The following is a 23,614-nucleotide window of genomic DNA, read 5'->3' as shown; positions in this document are numbered from 1 at the left end:
AATTGCTGTAGTGAATTTACTGCAATAGCACAGACAGGACTCTCATAATGGAGCTTCGCAAATGATGGCAAAAAAATTGTAATGAAATGTTATGAAAATAGTTAATAACGGAAGTCAGTTGTTTATACTGTTTATAATGCTTGAGTTTCAGAACGTGAACGCAAACCCTTAGTGAGAAACTGCATATTACAGGTAAATATCACTTAGCTGGGATGTTGCTTTGACAGTGAGGTTCAGTGGCAGCTAAATAACTTGCATATCCTTTAATACCAATAATTATTACATAGTGACATGCCTCTTCTTGTAGTATCTCCATAAATATTCCTCCATATCGATTACATCGATCATCACAGAGTGCATACTATTGCCACAACCAACAGATTCCCACAGGCTTCGACTGTCACTGTTGTTAGGACAAAGAATGTCTCTGTCTAACTGGTGCAGCTCTGACACAAGGACAACAAATGTTTTACATACTTTGTTTTTAACATACATTCTACTTTTCAGTGTATTTTAACATTTGAAATAACTCATTACACAAATAATATTATCTGCAAATTCTAAAGTCCTCGAACAGAAATGACAATATTTATATAAACAGTTCCTTATGCTACTAATAGCTGGCATTATTAGTTGCAGTTTCAGAAGAGTGGTAAATAAATAAACTAACAAAGATAATTTACTCTGTACTTTATGATCTGAAAGGGAGTGACTTTCAGTGTGTGTTACTGTCCTAACACATCTGAGCTGTTACACATGCTTCTCCAGTTTGGCACGGGTTCTCGAGAGAAAACACTGGCTGAACTGCCTCAAACAGTGCATAAGAATTATAAAGATGTTGCAGACGAATCTAGAAACGTGTCACTGTCTGTGTTGTCTTTAACAAATGATGCAGAGAATTTAACAACACATACACACTACACACACACACACACACACACACACACACACACACACACACACACACTCACTCACACACACACACACACACACACACACACACACACACACACACACACACACACATATATATATATATATATATATATATATATATATATATATATATTACAGATTTTACTTAATTGAAAATTTTAATAATAATTTACTATTGCAGTGCTATGCATGGTGTGATAACAAATGTAGATATTGGCTGAACTGTATCATCACTGATCTTTTTAAGTATCACAGGCACCCCTAGAGATGTGTATGTGTTTGTGTTGACAGGCGAACTATAATCATGTTACTATATAGTAAATAATTACTGAGAGTAATAAATATATGATACATTTCTCATGACCATAGCGAAATTACTAACTCTGAAACTGAATGGAAATCATACAAAAAGGATAAAAAATCATGAATGTTAATTAGTAATGAAGTATTGAAATACTGCAAAGCTATGAAAAACAAGTAAACATTTAACCATGCATCATACAAATGCTATTACATCAATATTTCAGTAATAAAATCTTATACTCATTAATTATATAAAAGATACTGGAATCAATAGCACTTAATCTAAATATTTGAAATAAATTATTTATTAATTTTACTTCAAAGTATTTCCCTATAAATTATCACATTTTATTACAAAATTTTGGATACATATTCCGATGTGAATTGAATACATTGTTCTGAACAAATTTAATGAAAAATAAACAAAGTTTTGTTTTGGCCTCTAAACAAGCAAAGGTAATAATTTTATCCTGCATCATGGCCAATACTGTTCACAATAATTATACTCAAAAGCATGTTTTAAATCCCAGACATAGAAAGTTCTGGTTACTTACTTTCATTTGTTAGTGACCACCTCCAGACTCTGGGTTTATCCCTTTCCTGTCACAACTCATAACAGGTAGTTCAGTTGCTCTCCTCTAGTTTTAACTGAAATTGTAGTTTATGTCTTCACATCACGTTCACTTGAGAACTTCTGGATATGAAATGCAAATTCAACACTGCTTCTTGATACCTTTTTCAGTGGACAGTGCTTCATGCCCATGGCATGTCTGAGACTTTCTTTTTTATTATCACCTGTCACTTTGCCCATTTCTGTAAAATGTTCTTTGTGTGTCAGCAGTTTTAATCACTACATCATCACATCTGAAACAAATTCCTATCAAACAGACACCCTGAATCCCTATAATTTCTATTAATTACGTCTTTGGCACTTCAACTGTTTGTCCTATTTTGAACAGCCATTGCAGTTGTCAACATTATATTTCTTTAGTATCATATGTAGTTTTAAAATAGTATATATCATCAAACTAACAGTATTCCTCACCCACAACCAACAAGCATACTTTACTTATTCCTTGGTATTTACAAGAAAGATAGTCACACTGTGAAATAAAGAATCATTATTTTTGTTACTACATATTGACATATTCATGTTCACAAAGTACAGTATATCAGATTTGACATAGTTCTTGCACATTTACTTCCTCCTTTAATGCTGAAAAGTATAGTCTCTTCTGGAATTAACTAACAATTCACTAATAAATCATCTAATCACATATTTTATGGTACAAGTAATATTTGTGCAATTAGTCATTGACCTTCCTTCAATAGTCTTGGCCTCATTTTTGCATCATGCATCAACTACATTTGTAAAACATTTACTAACCAGATGCAAAACCATCTCTGTAAGTAACTAATATTTGGACTATTATTGTGTACTTGCAAATTAATCATATCCATAATCATGCTCGAAATGTAAGAGCAAAATTACAATCAATACAATGTCCAATAGACAAATTACATGAGGAGTCACCTGACATACACACTAAGAGAGAGGTAGAAAATCAAAATACGATTACAAGAGAATAGCAATGATAATAAAAGATATTTTAACTAGTAGGTAAGACAATAGAAGAATTGTACAGCACAGAAAAATGAAACTGGAAAATAGCACCACATGGTTCAGAGCCCTGTGCTCATCAAGCACATTATTAATAAATAGTGGGTATCCTCCTGATGTAAATTCTCCTAGTCAGCTCTCTGCTTCTACAGTTTTATGCCCTCAACATTTCTTACACCGAATTCCTTAGTAGTGTTTTTAAAAAGGAGATAATCGGAGTTAATGCACTTTTTCGAAGTGTCTTTGACACATATGAAAGAATCCTGATACCTTAGAAGTTATCTGTCTCGTAGGTCTTTATTTGACAGTTCATTATACTTTAAAAAGCCTTCAAGTTGCTATAAGAAGCACTTTGTCTGAGAAAAGCTTTGAATTGTTGTTTTCCTTTTGGAACCCAGAAATTCTTTAATGGCCTTTATCTTTTTGCACATTTTTGATTACTTCCATTGTCACAAGTTATTCTAGAAATTTTATCTCTTTCCTAAAAAAACAGATTTTTTAAACTTTCAAAGCCATCCCATCCTTTTGTAATACCTCAAATACTTGTTCCAAAAATCTGCAATGACTCTCCTAATTTTTGGATGGTACCAAAATATCATCTACATACGCAGTAATTTTTGAGTTCAACTCTTTCTCCAGAATTGAATGTCATGCTGTAATAAAAACTGTGATGGAAATGTTTAGCCCAAAGGGTCAACACAGTATTGGTAGCTTTTTCCTCCAAACAAGAATGCTGTGTAGTTGCATAACTCCTTAAATAATGATGTTTTCCAGTATGTGGTAGTTGAGTGAAGATTTGTCATAAATTTAACATCACTTAACCCTTTTCTTATGCCTTGTACACTATTTGGTTTATCACATTCCCTCTGAATTATGGCATTCAATTTTCTAGCGCTGTTACTCTCTGTACAGTTTCATCCTTCTTATCCACAATCACTAAGGGTTCACTATTTTTGCTTTTTTTCCTTTAGATAATACTCTAATCTTCTGTAAGAGCCACTCTTCTGCCACAGTCTTCTTTGAAGGCAAAGGTATTTGGTAAGTGTAGGCAAAAGTATGTAGGCAAAAGTATGTAGTTTTGTATTATATATATATATATATATATGTGTGTGTGTGTGTGTGTGTGTGTGTATGTTTGTGTATGTTGTAGTCTTCAGTCCTGAGACTGCTTTGATGCATCTCTCCATGCTACTCTATCCTGTGCAAGCATTTTCATCTCCCACTACCTACTGCAATCTACATCCTTCTGAATCTGCTTAATGTTTTCATCTCTTGGTCTCCCTCTACGATTTTTACCCTCCACGCTTCCCTCCAATACTAAATTGGTGATCCCTTGATGCCTCAGAACATGTCCTACCAACTGATCCCTTCTTGTAGTCAAGTTGTGCCACAAACTCCTCCCCAATTCTATTCAATACCTCCTCATTAGTTATGTGATCTATCCATCTAATCTTCAGCATTCTTCTTTAGCACCACATTTCAGTAGCTTCTATTCTCTTCTTGTCCAAACTATTTATCGTCCATGTTTCACTTCCATTCATGGCTACACTCCCTAAAAATTCTTTCAGAAACGACTTCCTGACACTTAAATCTATACTCGATGTTAACAAATTCCTCTTATTCAGAAACGCTTTCCTTGCCATTGCCAGTCTACATTTTATATCCTCTCTACTTCGACCATCATCAGTTATTTTGCTCCCCAAATAGCAAAACTCCTTTACTACTTTAAGTGTCTCATTTCCTAATCTAATTCCCTCAGCATTACCTGAGTTAACTCGACTACATTCCATTATCCTCGTTTTGCTTTTGTTGATGTTCATCTTATATCCTCCTTTCAATACACTGTCCATTCTGTTCAACTGCTCTTATGAGTTCTTTGCTGTCTCTGACAGAATTACAATGTATGTCATATGTATTGTCACCTATTATATCGTACAATACAACCTTTTGATCTTCACCAACCTCTTGAACAATTTCATCTTATCAACATCTGATTCATCAGTCTCCATAATATTCTAATAAACTATCTTCAGAACACGTACGCAATTGCATCATAGAAATCCTAATAAACCGTATTTTATTATCCTCATCCAATAGTTTTTCATTAAACACTACCAATACTTCAACATCTCTACACACAAATTTTATCATTCAATTTTACCGATTAATTTTAGCATTAAGTCTACTCATCAGGTCCATTCCCAAAATTACATTTTTAACTAATATCAGGTAGCACTAAAAATTCATTCTTTGCTTTATATCCCTCAATCTCAAATGTCGGCTACACTTATCTTTATACTGCTTTACTCAGCTTTTCTGTGGCTTAAACCACTATCACTCCACACACATGCACTTCTACATTTTTATTATTTCTCTTTGTATGCTCCCATAATGCTTCTGACAAAACTGTGATTCTACTCCCAAAGTTCTGCAAAATCCTCTCCTTTAAACCACAAATGTTAATTGTTTTCATTTATACCGTTTCTTATATAGTTTGCCTTCATTTTCATTCTACATTAAATCCTGCTCTATCGCCTCCGCTGTCTGAACAGATTTCATTGAACTATTAAGTTCCACGCTGGTTTTTACATCTTCCTGTGCACATTTTTCCCTTTGTCTTGGTGCATCTCATCTTTTCTCATTTCCACACATTCTATACACTGATAGCCATTTGCTCCAAACTGATCTGTTCTCTTCTGGACCCAGAATAAACTGAACTCATCGTTCTGCCCGTCATTTGTAATATGAATTAATTCTATATCTACTGTGTTCTGTTGTTCATTACCTCCACCAGCGCCAACATAGCTTCTTACTTGACTGTCCTCCCTACCATTCTCTTCAATATCAGGTTCTGCTTCTCCCCATCATCACTAAATACTCCATGTTCACAACTGCATTCTACTTTATCCTTCACTAATGTCCACTACAGATCTTCGAAACTCCCCTCTTGCTAACCATTGTTGCGCTACTGTCACTCATACATTAAATCTTTCGCTTTGGTTGGCTTGATACTTCTTGCCTCCATACTACCACCTAGGATTACTATGAAAATTTCTATCAACACCTTGGTGCCAACTATGTGCTTCCCCAATTTTCTAAAACAAGTCTCCAAACTACAATCTCCCTCAGTAATTCATCTTCTCCTATCCAGTGGCAACTTTCTAAGCATAGTGTGACATTTCTGTCACACGTCGTTGCGTGACGATTAAAACTTTTATTTCCATATTCCTTCAGTGTGCACAAGGAGGGGCATGTGACTGCAAGGCCTCAGCCATAAAAGCATTATTTTGCCTCGACTGAAGCGCAGAACACAGCTACATGTGAAAGCTTGGATGGTCTTGCACGAGAACTCAAAGAAATTCTTGTCCCAAAGGGAGAAGTGTGGATTCACAGAATCGAGCAGGCAGATATGCGTCTAATTCTGTCGTAATGGCACCGCAAGACTTTCAATCCTCTCCCCACCCTCCAACGTGGTTCCCTTTGGTGTTGTGGAGCGTAGCGAAACGCACCATACTGTTTGGGTTGATACAGATAGTACACGTGCAGTTTCTACAGTTTACCATGTTAGAATGAAATGCTTTTGCAGTTCTCGCGTGAGCATCCAATCAAATTTCTTGGCTCGTATTCGTGGTCCGACGCGGTGGGCTCGGCCAATGAATGGCATTCAGTCTTTAAGTGCACACCAATCTCTGCATGGAGAATCACTTTTGGTAAGAAATGGAAGGGAAGTTTCGGAGGCTTTCCCATGCCGTTTGATGAATTTGACGAAAAGTTGGGAATCCTCCCTTCCAAGTAGGCTTGTGGGAGAAAGGCCGAGTGCCGGAAATGCAGGGGAATCGGGAACGATAAATCAGTGATGGTGGTGCTACCCTGCCATGCAGACGAAGGCTTGCGCTGCGTCTTTTCACTGGCACGTTTTGTTGTGATCTTTCAGTAAGCGTCGCACTTCGCACCTTGCACTACCCACTCTGTGCAGCTCACAATTTATGTGATGATAACCTGTGTTGCCTTTGCGAAGGCAAAGATCATATTGTTACACCCCAGGTTAGTGTCCGCAGCGAACACTAAAACTTCGTCCAAGTTCTATCTTAGTAGCTCCCGTAAGCCGAAGTAGTTGTGTCAATGACCAGTAGACTACCATCTAGGGGTAAATACTGAACACGTTGCGGGCAAACACGGACACTATTACAGCACAGGGGAGCGACTGAGCACCCAAATTGGCAAGCAAAACATAGTGACATCATGGAAGCTGAGAGATACCGTCATACTAGTGACAAAGCTGCCTGTTGTAAGGAAGACTAGGCACAACGCAACAATAAGTATTCATATATGTTTGACATTGCGTAAGTTTGGGAGCGATCTGAAAGTTACACTATTCTTATAGATCTTGGATAACCAAGATCGTTAGCAATTCTTTTTCTTACTATGACCGGTTTCCACAGATCTACGCTGACATTATCGGATCTTGTAACGTTACTAGTTGAACATTTTTGTTAAAATACTGAAAGTTACATAGTGATGATGCATCAAATAAAACATGACAGAGAACATCAGCATGTCACTAATAAAATAATGCACAATTAAAACACACAACTTGTTCAGCTGATGTCCCAGCACACACTGTGTATGCTACATTGTGACATGCTGATGTTCCCTGCCACGTGTTATTTGACAGAACATCACTGTGCGACTTTCAGTGTGTAACAGGCATGTGCAGCTGATAATATTACAAGATCCGATGATGGCAGGATAGATCTGTCGAAACCGGTCATAGCAATAAAAAGAACTACTATCGAAATTGGCTAAATTGATTCTTCAGGAATAAAATAATTATTCAGGTGCCAAGTCTGCAGAGACGAGCCTCTGGAAGGTGAAGTTGCGGAAGTCCGAAGTCACTAGGAGAGCTGACAGCGAGGAAAAACCAGGACTTATGGCGTCATAGCCAACCCCACTGCCGCAGAGCGCATGGGAAACGCCAATATGATTACCCCACCCTTCTTTATAGATGTCACTGCGGATTGCTAGTGCTGATTGTTGACTGCCTAGTGTGTAGTCCCAGCCCCTGTGTCTGTTGCAACTGTCCAGTGAGAGGGGACGCTATCGATGACGGTCATTGACATGCCAAGATGTCTTCAATGGTCTATGGAACCATGAGTCCAGCTGGAGGGGCGCTGTTGCTGCCAGCTGCACTTCTGAGACGATACTGATGGGGTGCAGAGGCCAACATCACCTTACAGGCCTGCTGGAGGCTTGATTTTGCATGCTCTGGACACTGTCCATCATCCGTCTTTGAGAAGGGGGCACTGCTGCTGCTCGTCCCATTCCTGTGGCAGACGCCGACGATGTGGGATCCTGTCTCATAAACTGGGGTTGAGAGCGGATCCCTGTGAGCCCGCGAGTACTGGGAGTACTGTGACCTGACTCTTGAGTGCAAATCTTCGACGTCAACGAGTGGACTTCGGAGATCAATAAATAGAGATGGAGGCTGCTGGAGACCATGGGTGAGCAGCAACCCTGTGAGATTACTGCTGCCACCCAATAATTGGCTGTGCTGGCAGTACTGCAAGTTTACTGCGCACTGGCCTCCTGCCACTGACAAGGTGCTGCTCTGCCAGTCCAGCTTTGGAAGGCAATCCTGTATTACTGCCGGCCGGAGTGGCCGTGTGGTTCTATACGCTTCAGTCTGGAACCGGGAAACCACTATGGTCACAGGTTCGAATCCTGCCTAGGGCATGGATGTGTGTGATGTCCTTAGGCTAGTTAGGTTTAAGTAGTTCTAAGTTCTAGGGGACTGATGACCTCTGATGTTAAGTCCCATAGTGCTCAGAGCCATTTGAACCATTTTGAACCTGTATTACTTCCTACTAAATGTGTTATGGTCAATGATATTTTCTTGATTCTCTTGAGTGTAACTAGGTCTTCACCGCAACATCCTGTACAGCTCTCTCGTGATGACAGTAGGAGCTTGGGACCAAACCCCTGTAATATGTTGAAGGATCTAGTATCCATTTTATCTCTGCATCTATATCAGCAACTGGCGTTGCCTTAGTAAACTGGATTATATCAGCAGTATCGATTATCCATTTCACTTTTTTTAATTGTGAGTTGCACAGAATAAGAAGTCTATCATGTATCATAAACAGTCTTCCAGATAGATTGAAATAATCATACAAGATTTAGATAAGCTCTACAAGTAACTGGCTACTGTGAAACTGTTTGCTAAAAATAGTAAATCTTAGATTCACACAGTGATGCTGAATAACAATCAGATTTTCTTTTGATGAAGTCATGTAAAGCATTGATGGGATTAAACTGGTTATTACTATTAAAATGGACATCTGTTCTGTAGTTTTGTTTTAAATTTAATACACCTACAACAGGTTCAGACTAGACGACCCTAAGAATATAAATAGTCAGTACACATCTGTATTGTACTCTCTCTGTTGCCGCTGCAACTGAAAACGCATTGTTCAATTACTGTGTGATCAGCATTTGCATTCGCTCACATAGAATATTATTTGATGTTGAGTTCGGCTGAGCGGTAGGCAGATAGCACCGCCAAGGCGTAGCACGACTATGGTTCAAACCTCTTTTACTTGATGTTGATATCGTAATAATGGTAGGCAGATGGCTCACTATACTACCGAGCACCAGTGTGACGTAGAAGGTTCCAGAGCCTCCCATGCAGCTTAAGGGACGGACTCAAAGCACGCAAGTGTCATAATCATTGACAAATGTTCTTCAGGAGTTGGCATATTAAAGTCGAAAGATCTGTATATCATGAGAGATGGCCCTTTTGTTTGAAATGTTTGCCATTGTGAGTGTCTCTTGGAGACCTGAACGCATGAGTGATACGTTACTCTTTGGCTACCAGAGACTATATTATCAGTAGGAGTAGATGGCGACAGAGAGAGAGGGAGAGTCGACTGTGGAGAGAGAGTGTGTTGAGTCGTCAGAGAATGAGGAGCTGTCATGGCCGACGTGCTGAATAGAGAATGAATTTTATTTGAGGTGCTCCCTAATGTAACTGAGAACAGAAGAAGATTTTGAGATGATTTCATAGAGAGATGACACATGTAGGAAACTGTAACATAAATAGAGTACTTATTTGCTGCAAGTTCTAGCCATGTAATTATTGTAATGCAAAGATTCTTCTTTGTTCAACAATATCTGTGATTTAGTATCCAAGGCTAATTACCGGTCTTGTGTTCAGAATCTTTATTGTGATTCGTCGTCTACCACTGTTTTATTGAATCAAACTTCATTGTTTATGATAATGCAGAGGAAGTCCATAGCCTCATGTTAGTATGACTATTTCTGTCTCATTTCAGGGATTTTATTTGATTTCAATTCAAGACCATGTTTGCATTAATTTGCACACATTTCACTAATTTCATTCTTACAGTTAATTACAAATATTTACATTACTGCACTGCCACACCTTACATTATTAAACAATTAGCTGTGTTTTTGAAAAAGTTACAAAATTCTCATTTAGCAGAGCAGCCTAAAGCAAATGGTAAGGCAATTTGCGGTGTAGTAGTTTACTTCATAATTATACAGTGCAGCACATGATTTTCTTACTACTGAACAAGACAGCACTCAGCTTAGTTATTCATTGCAGGTAAGAATGAATCGTAGGGGCTAAATGAACTTCGTGAAATGGAAAGAGGAAAGCATATGCATTTGTAAAAATTCCATATAATTCAGTAGATGTGTTTCCCTACAAGGAAAACTTTCAGTTCACGACAATTAGCCAGCACGTTGTGACTGTCTGATGCGGAAGCCATTCTGCAGAATATTGACAACCATTCTTTATATTGCATTTCATTTGCAGATAATCAGATTAAATTTAGAACAATAGGCAACAAGCACATCTAAATCAGTTTACCGTACAAAGTTAATGTTCATGCTCAAATATACAGCAGCAAAAACTGTTCTAGATTAGAGTACATAGGTTACACAGTTATGGAATTTATAAGCCACACAGTTCAAAATTAAATGTTTTTTTAGATGACAAATCTTAACCCGCCTACTTTCATCATTGATCAGTTTTACCATTTTAACCTGCTTAGTTTCATCATTGATTAGTTTTACCTGGCGACTCTAACAGTATATAATCTTACTGATCGCTTGTGGTTCAGCAGTTGATGAAAAGCTCTGCTCTGAGACTGCACCTACATCGAAGAACAATTTCATTTTACCTGTATTTCATGTGCTATTAATAACATAAGTGTTTGTAAGCTGCATAAATTGCAAGTGAGAAAGGTACTTTTGTGCAACAACATTGCATAAAAGTTGCTTGCTCACGTTTTCGAGAAGGAGTTGTCCTTTAAGACTTTTTGTTTCCACTGAACGTTACTTCTGCTTGTAGTGATTCATAACTAGGCAATGATTTATGGTTGATGTTATAGTGGATAATCATTCTTGTATTAGTGACATTCTGCAGAATACTTGTAAATTTTTCTTGGATATGTTGTGAAATTGTGAAGTTTTCGATAATTTTTATTTTCTGTGTTTATTTGTATTCTACTTATTTTTATTTTATTGCTACTGTGGGTGAGACTGCTGAGTCACAAACGGAAAACACTCAGCCTGTGCATATTGTTTTGAAATGTAATAGTGAAATATGGAAGGAAAAGTGCCTAGAAATTTGTGAGTTGATAATTATAGCTGTAGAGTTGTTAGGATGTTGGGAACCATAACACAAGTCGTATGTCAAATACAAGATGTTGATTGGTAGCTGGAGACATAGTCTTAGTGTGTTAAGCAAAGAAATCACTCAAGTAGCTACATCAGATACAGAGATTAATGCTGTAATAAAACAGATCCGAGACGAATTGAAGGTTGGGTGCAAAAATATGAAGATAGTAAGTGGTAAAAGGCAGGTTAAGCGTGTAATCGAAATCAAGGTAAGTAAAGTAAAAAAAAGGAAGAAATTATATTGCTGAACAGGAAGAGGTTATTTTTATTTACGAGAGTAAAGAGTGCAATAAAGAGAATGGGGGAGTAGTCGATGAGGGTTGTAACAGGTAAGAATTGAGTATTAAGAAACAGAGAGAGATGATAACTGATAATATTAATTTTGATGAGAAGCTAGGAATAAGAAGTGTTTTCAGAGTAGGGATTTCTGCCTAGTGACCAGCCAAGCTCTGAGAAACTCGATTATAATTGCCAGGCAGTAAATACAGATAAATTAGAAATTACACCAGTAGAGATTGAAAGTGTTGATACGCAGGTGGGAGAAGACGGAGTGAAAATGACAACTGTGAATGTAGTTATCAGCTAAAGAGCACCAATAAATTAGAACCTTCTCTTATAGAAAATGAAAAGGTTGATACATTAAAGAACCAGAATGTAGCACATAATGAAAGCAGTGATAATAGTTGTCAGGTAGTGAGAGTAAATCAATTAGTAACCACTTCAGCAATAAACGAAAGAAGAAATATAGGGAACAGTAAAATAATTAATGAGAAAATAAACGTGGTGAAGAGGAAATGTTATCCAAAACTGTAACTACAGCTGTTCGAATTTGTCAAGGGGTGTGGAGAGAGTTGGAGAGTGACACGAGCGTTATAAAGACTAGACCTGTAAAGGAAGAGTTAGTGCTCCTTACATTAAGTATAGTAATCACACACGGAGATAGAGTAGTCGAAGAACCTTTCCTGGATGCAGTGGTGTAAACAAGCAAGGAAGAGATTTTTCGTGCAACTCAATAACGTGTTACCTTTTGAACAGGAAGATAAGCTAGCTTGAAAGATCCAGTAATTAGGACGTCAAGCAAAATTTCTGAAGGCTGTTCTGAGAACCGAACAGGATAAAGAGCAGCCGAGAAAGATTACAGGAAGATTTAAACTAGTTGACAATTTGTACAACTGTCAAACAATTCTGAAAAATAAACTGACTGCCGGCATAAGATTTACTGGTTGTTACAACTTAACTTTTTGTTGTTGCGTGAAATACATTGTGAAAATTTGTGTAGATAATCAATGATACAAAGTTAAAGCAAGTTTGAGAGTAGACTCTGGCGTCCAGGAATGATGACAAATCGTTGTGTTCAACAGTGTGAACAGTTTGTGTGCAAAAAAATTAGCAATTAGAAACTACTGAAAAAGAGTTAGTTTTAAGCAAAATAAAAATTTCTTAGCAGACAGAGGCGTTGCCAAGCTTTCGCACATAAAAGCACCACAATATCGGTGTAGAGATTCAACAGCTCTTTTGTTGGTGCGTCGTAGTGGCGTGCAGTGCGCTCCCGGCTATGAGGAAATTTACTTCTTATGTCAAGTTCCATTCCTCGCTTCTTCTTTATTATCTGTATACTAAGAATATTGTAGTGGTTATCTTGTAAGACTATTCATTGAGTGATTTCCAGAGTGACAGTAAATGAGGTGAGTGTTATGCACCTCCTGAAGAAGACTGTAGCGCCTACAAGCATGTACGTGAAGTGAAGCTTAATAAATGATAGTGCCAGTTCATATCGACCATGTAGGAGCTGCTCTCAAAGTAACGTGTGTGCATGTAAATACAATAAGTGCCTCCCATGTTTATCCAGAATACATGAAACACGAATGAATAGAAATCATACATTATGTTAAAAACACCTATTTTATAAGGTGGAACAAAAGATTTATTGGATAAATATAGCCTGCTGTCCACTTCTGCTTCATTCTGTTGACGACAGAGTGTTTAGGCTTTGCACGACTCATGTACTTAAAGTGATGTCAACAAAATTAGTAAGAGTCAGAAACTCGCACAATAGTATTGCAACTTTACTAGTTTAGACCAAATAGTCATCACTAATAGTACATCTAAAGAATCTTTGACAATGGCTATGAAGCGTCATTTGGCATATTAGTCACCTATCAGCAGACTGCAGCAACCGAGAGGTTATTGAATGAATGCGTGCTGTATTCACGGTAAGAGATTTTTGTTGACACGTGTAATCGAGATTGTGTTAGGTGGACGATGTAAATATGCCCACTGACTTGTTTCTGGCTAGTGAATGTTAACTTTACCTGATTTGGATAAAAAATCAGCTTTCTTGTGTCACATAGGGAGAATTAAACTGAGCAGTCTGAGGTCTAATTAAAAAAGGTTTAATTGTTTGAAAATAATCAGGATAGTTCAGGAATATTAGTGATTTGAGTGAAAATTGAAATATTTTACGAACAGCTGCTGCTAGTAAACGAAGAGTCAAAAAATCAGAGCATAAATTGAAACTTCTCTCCTTTTTCTTGATCCGTATGCTCTTGGTAGTAATAAAGTACCGGTCAACATTTACATACAACGCATTTCACCATTTATGAATAAAATTTAAGAATAAAAATTAAAAGAGTCTGTCAAATGTTTTGTGAAGTGCTTACTCTAAAAGTAAGGAATGAAAGAGGCTAGAGAAACATTTGACTTAACTTTGACTGATGCTCGAAATCATACATAGCAATGACAGAATTTTAAGAGTACTAGAGACCGTTTTTCTGGTGGAGTGGTTGCCTTAGGTCGCTAACGCATGAACGTTTCATCTGTTGTACATTATGTCGAGCATAGTTCAAAGGCGCACCAACTGTAACTGTAATCTGTTTTATTTTTGACGTTTAGTAAAATCATGCCACAAAACATTTAACGTTATTTTTCCAACTTTTTTGTGTGATAAAACGAGGGAGCCAACTCATTTTCTGTTCAACAACTAACAGTTACAGCATTCCATTACGCTATTTATAGAATAGACGTTTTTATGCTCTAGAAGCGTTAAAAGAGCACAGCAATTGGAGTTAATTAATAGAAATAAATTTTCGACATAGCAAAAACAAAGTTTGACTCTTCTGATGCGAGCTCGTCGGGGTAGAATTGAATATCATTATGTTGTTTAATGAAGCGGAGCCACCCTGGCAGCGTGGAATTATGCAGTGTGGCACAGAAATCATGAACCAATGACCCGGCGGTAACGTGACTCGTGTCCTCTGAGAGTCAACCACAAAGCCATTCACTATATTACCAGTGAATTTCCGCGTCGCATTGCTCTGTATAGTAGCGGAATTCGGACTGTGGTGCGGATGTGTGAATGGTGGACCGCACCACTGTGGCACAGCTATTATATTCGTCCGTGTTCCCATGGTTCCGAAAATACGTAACACGTAGTGTGTTACGCTTTAGAAGTGATGTTTCTTAGCGTAGCCATCTTGTATGAAATGATGCAAATAGAATTAATATATTCATAAGGATTTTCGCATATTTCCATGGAACATACTTATATTGCGAAAAACGAGAGATCGTGATACGGTAAATTATTGAAACCAGAAGCCACCGTCGTAGTATTCCGGTTAAACCAAACGTCCGTTGTTGTATTTATGTTTGATGTGATAGCTAATGTAGAGTCTTCAATCTTGTTTCATGAAGGCAGTGGCGTTTCGGTTCAGCAAATGTGGAAAGTCCTGGAGCAGTACATGCAATTAAGTCATTACCTGGTGTGGATGTTATACGGCGTGGTCAGAAACGGTCTGAAAACCTTTTGGGGTTGGCAGGATAGCTTGTACCGAGCAATACATGTTAAGAAAAAATTCGATACGTTGCACCGTTTCCGAATTAATTAGCACTGAAGTTAGCCAATCAACTGGTTGGGAGTGCAGATTATAGCGGCCAGGCATAAACGGTGTCACCAGAAGTATTGTTAGTTTGTTTTCCTAAAACGGAACAAGAGAGCGATACAACAAATTGGACGTGTGATGGTAGTAAGGATCAAAGCCGAAGAAAAGGCTGAGCATTCTCGTGTGCTATCATCTATGCTATGAGAACAACAGATAGAGTAATTGTGTCTGGAGGCCGCTTGAATTTTCACGCGCAACAGCGTAACTGACTTACTTCAATGGTAATGAACTTTGAAATGGCGTAACCTGTCGAATACTTTTCTTAACAGTTATTTCTCTTAGCTCTGCCTGGCTGGTTGGCAGTGAAATGTGGTAGTATGTCTGCAACTCATCTGTGTAGCTTTTAAGGGTAGTTGGGTAGCTTCGTTTTGAAGACATGTGTCCATAATGAATAAGAACTTTACGTTGGAATTCACACCTGCTGAGGGCGCACGAGGCGCTATGAGAAGTGAAGTTGAGCCTGGAGTTGCCATTTGTGTTAGTAAATAATATAAAATACGTGCTCCACTTTTGCATTGATATGCATTTTGAAACTTCTGCTGTAGAATGCATAGTAATAGTGACGACACACTGGGTTCCTTCTGATGATTTTTAGTTATTAATGAAATAATTACATGCATTACTGAAGTATTCAACTTCCAAAAAAGTGATACACCGATAATGTAAGTCGAAATTTAATTCAAATATTCGGGGAAAATCTACGTGGGCGCGCTGAAAAGTAATGCCTCCGAATTTTTTATTTTGCTCTCAATACCGGTTGACGTGTTACACGTCGCACATATTACTCGGTCCGCTCTCCCTTATCGATGACGCAAGTTATAACTATCCGCCGCTTGAGAGCTCCGAACTGTAGCGTATGACATGGCGTTGTGCAACGTAACTATGTCCGAACAACTTGATGCAAGCGAGTTTCTGAAATCACAAATTCGAATTTTCGTCCACACACGGAGTACCCTCTTTTCCAGCATGGTAATGACCGACCACACACGACTGCTACGACCTCTGCAACAACCCAACACCTTGGGTACACTGCCATCGATGAACCACGATACAGTCCCAAAATGGCTCCATCGGATTTTCATCTCTTTCCAGAATTTAAAGAACACCTCAGAAAACTTCACTATGACAGTGATGAATCGGTGTTGTGGCTATGCCAGCAAACGTTCTGGAGTGACGGTATGAACAAACTGGTCTGTCGTTGACAGAAATGTGTCGTCGTCAGGGTTGATTATGTCGAGAAATAAGTAGTTAGACATGAAGAATAAAGATGTAGAATGTTAATCATGTTTGTTTTATTTAAAAAGCTTGAGGAGTTTTCATACAATAAAGTCGGAGGCATTAATTTTCAATATGCTCTCGTATTGTACAACCACATTCAAGTTTCTTGCGTTTGATTTAATCTATCTGTCCTCACAAAATTTATAACAAGAATTGTGGTACTCAGCTGTGATGCTATTGAACGCATCTTTATAGACACATCGGGATTACAAACAAATTGTCTTAATGCTTGCACTTGAACTATAAGCCTAATAAATGAAAACGGAACTGAGGACTCATGCACGAAAAAGGAATTTTATTAGCCACACTGGACGGATGTACACAAACCACCTGCCATTAGTGAAAAATGTAAAACATCTGTACAGTAACCTACAGGAGTCTAGGAAAGCGTTTCAGAACAATTTTAATAAATTACAATTCTCGTCGATTTTTGATTTATTTATACAGGTATTCGGGAGTGGGAGTGGGAGGGTGGAGTTCGGAAAGCAACTGCAACTGCTGCTGAACGTGGCAACTATTTTTGTGGAGCAGACATTTTAGACACAGTAGGGTTCGTAATACCGGTTAGAACTGCTTGGCAACTCGCTCGAGTGTGGGCAGTGACGTAAGGAAGGTAAAACTGAAGCAGCCAACTTTGTATATGGCATTGACATAAACTCAGTGGCTGAAAATTACAGAAAAGTTTGTATCTTAGCAGGTGCGTCGTGTATAGCGCATGAACGTTGTGGCTAGATGCAGCGTATATCCTGAGTGTAGACGCGATATCTAAGCGTTCTCTTCCAGGCGCTGGTGTGGGAAACATGTCAACACTTTACGAAATTAACGAAATGATAATCGCTGTCTGATATGTGGCTCACACCACATAGCAAGAATGAGGTTTCTGAGACCATCGATGTCTAGGATGAATTTTCAATACCAGTAACAACCACGAACCGCTTCACAGGACAACCACGTGTATTTAATGAACAGACGCCACGTCTCGTCTGTAGGATCATATTGGGCGAAACGTTGTCTATTGTGAGCAGGTCGCTACCATTCAGAATGTGATGCGTCAAGAACAAGTTACCTTCCAGGACTGTTGTGAGAGGTCGTTTTATATTTTATTCTTCTCTCTACTCCCAGGGGCTGACGCTCTAGTTTAACAAATTGAGTTCTGGTAGGCGCCTGTAAAACATATGCGAAGGTACTCTTATGAATATTAAACAAAACAAGAATTGTAACGACTCTCATTTATTACAATAAAATGAATACTAAATAGTAGCAACATGTGGCAACATTACCAAGAGAAAAACATAGACAAATAAACAGTAGAACGGTAACTTGTGGCAGCTTTACTCCCCTTGGCACATCTGAAAATTTAATAACCTCGCAAGAAATTTACAGCCGCGCGGTCTAAGGGCGTCTAGTCACGGTTCTTGCGGCTCCCCCCATCGGAGCTTCGAGTCGTCCCTCGGGCATGGGTGTGTGTGTTGTCCTTAGCGTAAGTTAGTTTAAGTTAATTTAATTAGTGTGTAAGCCTATGGACCGATGACCTCATTAGTTTGGTCCCATAGAATCTTACCACAAATTTCCAAAAATTTCCAAGAAATTTACTTATAATCGTGGAATGCCTAGTGATTATCATTAGGTTAATAGAAATAACTCAGTACAGAAAGGAAAAGCGCCAACTCTGTGGACAAAGTTGAAAGCAAACTGTACATTACTGACAACATGCAAGACTTCAGAGGGAAGCTTAAAATAATCGGGTTATGAATAAGTGACTCTAATTTCCCTACGCCTTACCTTGCAGCTGCGGCACGACCTCACCATAATATTGCAGGTGATGATTCCAGTGTCTAGAATTGATCATTGGTGTAACCAACGACCCTCACTAGTGGCTAAGTCCAGATCATTCCAAAATGTTTCTACGACGTCAATCCAACGGCTCAGGGAGCTCTGTGGCAGTTCTCAGTGTCGAAGTCGGATGGCAGAGGCTCCGGTTCTCGATCTTTATCTCAGAACTCTACTTTCCCTCCTGACTTCCAGCTGAATGGCAAGTAAGAGGAAGCCTCACACTGGCAAATTTACAGTTTCTGATTGATTAGCTGGGCTCCGAATTATCCGAGCGGCGACCGATCAAACTGTTCAACTCACCACCTTCCTCCTTGTCGTTAACCAATGGCTTACACCCTACAAAACTCGACTGAAAAACTCCCGTCACTCTCTTTTTCTCTGGCCAATGAAGTGCTCTGTCTCATCACCGTCCGGTGACTCTTTCTAACTTAGAGTTTGTTTATGTTGGCCAATAGCGGCAGGTTTCACATCGAATAAACTTTGTTTTTCTGCAGAGTCAGAGTGTTCGGCGATCTCCCACAATTTCAAAGGCACGGTGCCAAGCGCCTCTATCTGTCACTGAGGTCTTTATCTTTAGTTTTCTGTGCTTTTCCCGGAAAGCCTGCAGTTTTCGCCATTTCGCGTATAAAGGTACCTTCCAGCTAAAGAAGGTGACTTCTCTATTTCTTGGTAGTAAAAGGTTTTCACCAGGCGTTTCTATACAGAGGATGCTATCTGCGTTTCTGTATAACGACCCGGTTTCCTACAGTGCTTCCGTAAGGCAACAGCCTCTGTCAAGTGGGCAGAGACTTCTCATATCGCCCCTTGTGGCTTTTCCAAGAACTTCTCCCTGGAGTGAAATTCTCTTATGGCTTTGACCGCTGCGCATGCCTGCTCATCATCTCCTCGCGCTTTCAATATTTCCCGCTGTTACATTGCACTCAGATGTGGATTAAATGTAAGAGACAAGAAAGACTATATCACTGGTACTGTGATATATCAGTTTTATCGATATAGTTTAAATATCCTGATCAAATGGGAGTTACGAATATACGGTGTAACTGTTTCCAAAAAACTGTCCCATCAAACTGTATGCACCATGTTAGCTTCATCCGGCCGGTGTGGCCGTGCGGTTCTAGGCGCTACAGTCTGGAACCGCGTGACCGCTAAGGTCGCAGGTTCGAATCCCGCCTCGGGCATGGATGTGTGTGATGTCCTTAGGTTAGTTAGGTTGAAGTAGTTCTAAGTTATAGGGGACTGATGACCTTAGAAGTTAAGTCCCATAGTGCTCAGAGCCATTTGAACCATTTTTTTTTGTTAGCTTCAACAATCGACATCTTACATAATGTCCAGTGTAGATTTGAAGATGTGTAATGCTTCCACAGACAGTTCCTCCTGTTGAGTCCGCAAATTACATTTTTGTAATTACATTTGTAATTTAGAACTTGCAGATCTTGCTTTGTCAAAGATCCAGATTCCTTACTGATATATCCCCGGCAGTTACTGCTGTCGCTTTTGACGTCACACTCAACAAACGACGATAGAGGACTCGCTTTCATTATTGGAGAAGAATATATAGTAGTCGTATATCTAATTGCATCTTTCGCTACATCATCAGGGTTGTGTGTTATTTAGGACTGAGAGGAAGCAAGACAAGCGACTACATGCAGTGTTCAGCAAACACCTAGACGACTCTATAGTTTGTGGCATCGGTCATATCTACGATGACTCTGTAGACTTTCAGTGATGATGGAGAAGGGTAAAAGTATCAGTGCAAGGTAATGGACCTCCGTCCGAAACGGAACGAGTCGAAAGTTACAAGCGAAATTAGTTCTGGTACTTCTGGCAGTAGATACTATACAAGTTTCTTGCTTTTCATATTTTGAGAAGAAGTAGTATGGACCAAATCAAGAAAAAAAAACAACCAGTAAATGAGGGCTCTAATGTGCCTTTCTTAAGAGCTATAAGCATTTGTCCATCTCCGCTACCGTGAAACATATATCTCCTACTGAGCAAGTGCTCGTAGCAATTAAGGTATGCGTTCTGGAACCCAAGTTTTCTAGACAATTTTGTCTTGTTTGGGCTCAAAAATGTGGAAAGCAAAGAGTATCAGAATGATTTGCGACTTGGTCGTTTCGAGACCAAGGTCCCTTACCTTCAATCGGTTCATTTAGCCTTCTCCGTCATCCCTGAAACTTTGTAACATCATCACTGTATCACCCTGCACATCAGTGGCGCTGTCAGTAGTTCAGCAGCAGCGGTTGCTGCTCTGAAGATGGGACCTAGGTATAAGTATGTATTTTGCCGCCGTCGAGAGGCAAATTGACAAACACTTCCATCTACCGGATACCCACCTACCTCAACCCATTCGGACATCTCTTCTGCAAAAGGTGAAATAGGCGGCCAAATGGAGTGGTGAGTGCCAGTTTGTTAACCAAAATTTCGTAATGTTGTCGTCATTTTATTTATATTCTGCCGTTTTCTAGTTGCGAAATATAATTGGGTATAGTCTTAGAACGGTGTTCCTCAGCCATCCAATATTCGCTCATAATTTTCAGTACCCCCCTGCCCCCTCCTCCCCTTCCCAATCTCTTCCTCATACAATAACAATTTTTATACGTAATAGATTATGAGTATTTCGACTCTTAAAGTTCAGATTAGCAAAATTAAGTAAATTTATTGTTATTTCGCAACACTGATCCGTATAATGACTAACTCAGAACTGATGGCCGTCTGTTACTCTCTGTCTTACAGCCAGCGAGCGAAATGTTGGTGGACTGCTCAGCCGAGTGCGAGGTGCAGAGGGAAAGAAGCATGCCCGCTGCAAGCCAAGCCCAAAGAAGTCATTAATAATAACTTAAACTTGTTTTTAATTTACTACTGAAAAGTTAATTAATAAGTTTTTTGTGCAGTAGCGATAGAGTCCTATTTACAAGTGTATTATATCATTGTATATGTAAATTTTAATATATTTTTACGTCAGAATGTATTTTGTTTTGCTTTGGTTTCCTTTCAGTAAAGTAATCGATTTTTTTCTTTTCAATAAAATGCGCCCCCTCCCCCCCCCCCCCCCCCCCATTTAGTGTTAACAAGCCCTCCTAGGGTGGCGCACCGCGCAGGTTTAGAATCGCTGTATTAGGGTATAAGTTCCGTCACCAAATGAAAAACTGATTGTTAGGCTACTAGACGCGATCCAGTTTGTCTTATTTTCGAAGCATCTTCATTGGATGTTGTTCTTGTGACATGTATACTGAAATGGATTTCTGCCTTGTTGTTCTGTATGGCGCAGGTTGTACTTTTCTTGGCGTCTGCGTGCATATTTAACAATTATACAATTATACACTGCGGATCATTAGAAATCATTATCAGGAAGGATAGCAAATTACGAAACTTTTCTCAATGTGAGATTACACAAAAGTAAGAACTTAAATATATTCAACATTTCGCGGCCCTGTCAGCAACTGTATAAATATTAATTTCAATATCAATAATCAACAGCCTCAGTTGCAACTGAGACTGTTGATTATTAAAATTAAAATTAACAAAAGTAGGAAGTACATGATGAAATTAGTAGATGATATGGGCGTGTATTGGGTGTGAAATATAGTAGCCATCTCCGCAGAAACATAGCTTCTACGCGACGGGGCATAGAGACGAACTGAGTTTGGATAACAGATATGAGTGCTTCGTTCCATGCGCCTTTAACTTGTAATGTACCTTTTTAAATTTGCATTCTTTATTCTTCTATGGTTATATTTATTCTACCTCTAAATATTTTTGCTACTTTGTAGTCATGTACCTTGTTTCTGGCTTAGGACGAAAAATGTTATAAAAAAATTAACAGGGGGGCTATAATTAAACTTTCGCTACTTGAGAGGGCCCCCATGAAAAACGTGTGGACTTGTGGTAATTAAACTTTGTCGAAACATTTGTAAGGACATGCGGAAGACTAATAACGAATAAATTACGGAAAGAAGTACATTTTAATTTTGACGTGAAATGGTAACATTTGTTAATTGCGCTCCATATTTACACTACAGGTTAGAAACGTTGCTCAATGTGACGACCATCTGCATCGACGGCTTCGTCGAACCGCAGTACAGATATTGTTTTACAAGGGTTCACAGCGTTTCTCGAACGGGGAGACCGTGGAACCCTCCGAAATCGTGACGCAGCCCGTGCACTGCATGAGCATCGTACAATGCGCCCAGCATTCTAAGCCGTGGCAACGGCAACGTCTTCAACACTTTGTGGCTGAATTGGCCTCGGCCTGCCCCAGCAGCAACTTCCAGATCGCCAGGTAATCCGAACTTCTGAACCGGGGTGCAGAAAGAGGACTTCTCCGTATTCCTTTAATGTAGTACTAGCGAAGAGCAGCACCTTGTCACCTTGATCAGAACCATGTTGACTGTCTGCGACTGTAATGCACACGGATGCTTGTGCTTCAGCCTCACGTCGCCGTACCAGTACCGGCGCCTAACGGTAAGTCACGACACCAACGACGCCAATCGTGAAGCGCAGAATCCGAAGATAATTCATATAAAGTTTGGTACCCATAACGTAAATCCGCTATAGTTCAAAAAATTATTTATTTCTAAACTTTCCTTTTTAGAAACAATTTTCACAACTGTAACGAATTTTATCATTAACAATGAATAACAGTTGTGTAAGTCCCATGGACAGAAGTAGTTTTCCGTATACACGGCTCAAGCAGCGAAAGTTTAATCATAATCACGCTGTACATCGCGAGGATAGCAGTCTGGGAACAAAACTCTAAATATTAACTTAGACTGTACATTACACCCTGAATAAATTTTATTTATTGCCTTTTTCTTCATTACTTATATTCCCTCGCCGGTATGCGACTACACACTAGTAATAATTTCTTCCAAATACAGTATCTCATAAGCTTGCACGTAATTGTGGATGGTATTTTCCTTTCATTACATTACTATTAATGGGGAACGAGTAAGTGAATGCGTTCTTCTGTTCGAATGGAGTACTAGAGTTCTTATCTTTGTGT

Source organism: Schistocerca serialis, chromosome 7, assembly GCF_023864345.2.
Source record: "Schistocerca serialis cubense isolate TAMUIC-IGC-003099 chromosome 7, iqSchSeri2.2, whole genome shotgun sequence".
NCBI classification, from domain to species: domain Eukaryota; kingdom Metazoa; phylum Arthropoda; class Insecta; order Orthoptera; family Acrididae; genus Schistocerca; species Schistocerca serialis.
This window is presented reverse-complemented; position numbering follows the sequence as displayed.